Source organism: Triticum aestivum, chromosome 5B (genome assembly GCF_018294505.1).
Source record: "Triticum aestivum cultivar Chinese Spring chromosome 5B, IWGSC CS RefSeq v2.1, whole genome shotgun sequence".
In the NCBI taxonomy this organism is placed as follows: Eukaryota; Viridiplantae; Streptophyta; class Magnoliopsida; order Poales; family Poaceae; genus Triticum; species Triticum aestivum.
In genome coordinates this window covers 58,514,477-58,518,110 of record NC_057807.1, presented here as the reverse complement: position 1 = coordinate 58,518,110, position 3,634 = coordinate 58,514,477, and the positions used below count along the sequence as shown (strand labels likewise).

At 45.0% G+C, this 3,634-nt stretch overlaps 1 pseudogene; it reads right to left on the bottom strand.

The window, feature by feature from the left end:
* Positions 1–2,736, bottom strand: part of LOC123114630 (uncharacterized) — an 8,387-nt pseudogene extending 5,651 nt beyond the window's left edge.
* Between the last annotated feature and the right edge of the window lie 898 nt (positions 2,737–3,634).

Genomic DNA, 3,634 nt, shown 5'->3' with positions numbered 1-3,634 from the left:
CCTCGGCACAACCGGGCCAGATGTGCGGGAGATGCGGTGCGCCCGAAAACCGACAAAAAGCCACCTAGCCACGCGCGACCGCATGATCCCACGCCATCGCACGGTCTGACGCCGGCCGCTCGAGGAGCGCTGCAAGTGCACGCGCACTAATATGTATTTAGGAGAAAACAAAATGCTCGATCTGTGGCATGGAGGATGAATTGGAATTTCATGCGGTCACTGCATGCACTACGGCGAGAGCACTCAGGGATGAAACTAGGACAGTATGGCAGCTGCCGCCGGAAAGATGCTTCTGTTATACTGGAGAGGATTGGCTCCTTTGTTTACTTAGGCAGTGTTCGGCAACCCACCAGCTCCTCAAAATACGAGGAGTTGCGGAGTGGGGAGACTGCAGCTCCGTATTGTTTAACTGTAGCTCCGCCCTGCTCCCGGAGTGGAGCGACGGAGTGGAGGGACTCCGAACAGGGCTTTAGTACCTGCGCCGAAGCCATGCATGCCAGAGTTCTGCTAATCATTTGGAGATCATGGCATCTTCGGAATAACTGCGTGCACCGGATCTGGAAATTATCAAATACTGAATGTTGGGCTGAGCAAAAGAGCACTTTGACATCTTGTGGATAGCATACTTGAGTTTGATTTGGAAAAGTTGAGTCTGGTTTTAATCGATGGGCCACCCATTAACGATGATTTCCGCCTTGCCAGCTGTCAGATTATCCAGGCTGAGGATGGCGCTCTTGGCTTTGCCTATTTGTCTTACCCAAATAAAATGACTCTCGTTAAACTGTAAATGTTATCCAGATGTTGAATATCATGTGGATGTCGAAACTATGTGTGCTTATCTGGGCATTGCTAGAGTTCTCCTTGGTTTAGCGGTTTCAAAATCAATGAATTACTATTCCATTTCGTTGTTATAAACATCAGTCATAATGGCTGCTACAAGTTGAAAATGTAGAAATCTGGATTGATGATTTCTCGAGCCATACATTAATAGTCCATTTTGTTGTTATAAACATCAATAAGTTGGAGGCTATGCATTAGCAAAAACAATCAGGTTACTAATGGATTGACGCTTTTGCTTTCTCCGGGACAGGTGACTTAGATCGATCAACTGCAGAGGGAAGTAGTACGCCCTGCGCCGTCCGTTGGTGATCTAACGACATTAGCTGGTGGGGTACAACCAAAGCGCTCTTTCGTTCGTGCCCACACGAACACAAGCGGCCCAATCCTATGCCATCCGCCGATTCATCGCTCGCTTGAGCTCTCGTCTCGCTTCCTAAAAAACTCTCGCCTCGCCTTACGTTCACCGCGGGGACGAGCAGCTCCGGCAGGACGCGAGGCCGCCTAGCCGTGGAGGAGGCGGAGCCAATCGCTGCCCCGTCCAGGGTGTGACGCCACCTAGCCGCTGCCCCGTCCAATTGCTGCTTGCATTTGGTCTTGCTGTACGAATTTTTTCAGAATAACAAGCTCTGAATGACTGAACTAGTGTTCTACTCTGTTGTAGTTCTGCTGTAGAAGCTTTGTCGTTACTCTAGTTCTGCTGAATTGATCAGATTTGAATGGTAACTGAACGCAACTGATCGGCAACTTAAATGTAGATGTCTGACAGCATTCGGCATAATGTGAAAGGTGCATAATCCATGCCATGCTTCTGCAAATACTTCCCCAACGGCCTTTCCCATTGCAACATCTTGATCTGTATAAAATGTTTTAGGCTCCTTTCCTTTATGAGCTATTAGAAAGGCCTGAAACAACCACTTGAAGGATGCAAATGTTCCATCATACATGAGAGCAGCACCAAAGCCTACAGTTTCTCTAAAATGATTGAAACCGAGGAAACTTTGTTAAATAATCCCTTTTGTCTTGTGATCGAACACCCTCATTTGCACAAACAAATCTACATAATGTAATCTTGCCATCTCTTGGCCTTTTGTTTGTATACCTTTTTCTTGCTTCAAATCCTTTCTGTCTACGGTAGGTAAGCCAAAATGATCAAGCCTCATCTGAATTTCTGAATTCCATGCCAACATGAGGCACCAAACTAGGCAATACTACTCTGTAATATAAAAATAACATGAACATTACACTTGTGGAAGTGTATAAAAAATATTGGGAGTAATACCTTCGGAAAAAGATTATTACAAGAGAATAAGCAAACAGTAGTGGTGACTGGGGCAACAGGGATTAGGTGCTAAGGAAATTCTACAAAATACAGAACATGGTAATGAGTCAAAAGTATTACTACATGCCTTGGAAATAATCACATGATAGGACAACAATGTATCTCTTGAATCTACAGACTTCACTACTATGCAGGGAATCACTACAGATTTCACACTGTATCGAACTTCAGGAGGACAAGAAAAAAATCAGGAACTTTTACTTATTGGAATTAGAATCATGGTGTGCTGTGTTAGCCTCGTTTTCCACCTCGGTTGCTTCTTCCATCAGAAAAAAGGGTTCCTGATCAGAGTTCAGCAGGCTGCTCTTCCATGAGAAAAAGGAAAAAAATGATCAAGTTCTAAAATAATGGGATGCTGGAACGTCGATCAATTTTATTCATGTGTTAGGCGTCGAGAGAAAGGACTGCGGAGACTTGCCTGAGATTGGCGAGTAGAGCAGCAGTCCCCGCCTGGCGCCAGCGATCTCCTTCCAGTGAACTTTGCCGCTGTTTATGTAGTCCTCGCGCCTTTTTCTGTGGCCCCTCGCTTCCCTCGCTTGCGTCGCGTTGGGCCGCATGGGCCGGTAGTTTTGCTGGCGAACTGAGCGACAGAGCCTGTTCTACGTTCCTGCCATCGGATGGCCAACGGACGGCGCATAGTGTACTACTTCCCTCTGCAGTAGATCGATCTAAGTCAGAGGATCTCGTTCCGAAGTAACGGGCTGGTGCAGTTCTAGCTGGGTCTGTCGCATCGCATCAATATGTTTGGCAGAATTTAGAAGTTACCTAACCCGAACTTACTGAATGAGTGCCAAGTTTCTAATGTACCAAGATGCTTTTGAAAAACCTAATTTTTGGTTGTATCTCCCCGAGTAATATGGAAGTTGTATTCCGTTGTATTTGTCCATGTTAGATGCTTGTTCTTTGCAGCCCTTCTCGTCAGCCAATTGAGAGTTTTCGAGTGTATTTCTAACTTAGTTAACTATCATCAAACAAACTGAACATAATCCAACCAGTGTAACCGATAAAAACTTAGGTCTAGTTTGGCAACAACATTTTTTCAGAACCATGGTATTCCAAACCTAAGTATTCAATACATGGGCAATAAATACTTCAGTTTCTAAAAGTCATAGTTTTTCTCGGTTTTGATAAAATTGCCGAGATGTTTGGCAAGTGGTAGTTTTTCTTAGTTTTCTTTGTTTTACATCGACTGTTACGCTGTTGCATGCATATTCAGCTTATACTCAGCCTTGCACGAGCATGTTCTCCTAGATGCTAGGATCTGTAGTAGAGTTATCTCTTCTGATTCATCAAAGGCTGTGGTAACACATGCACTGAAGGTCGACATTTGCAGCTCGTGTACGTGTACGTACGGCTAGCTATCGATTTATGCATCAGAGGTTGATGGCCAGAAGTTGGACATAAGAGGGACCAAGCAGCCAGTTCTTGGTTTAAAAAAAAGAGGTCAGGCCGTCA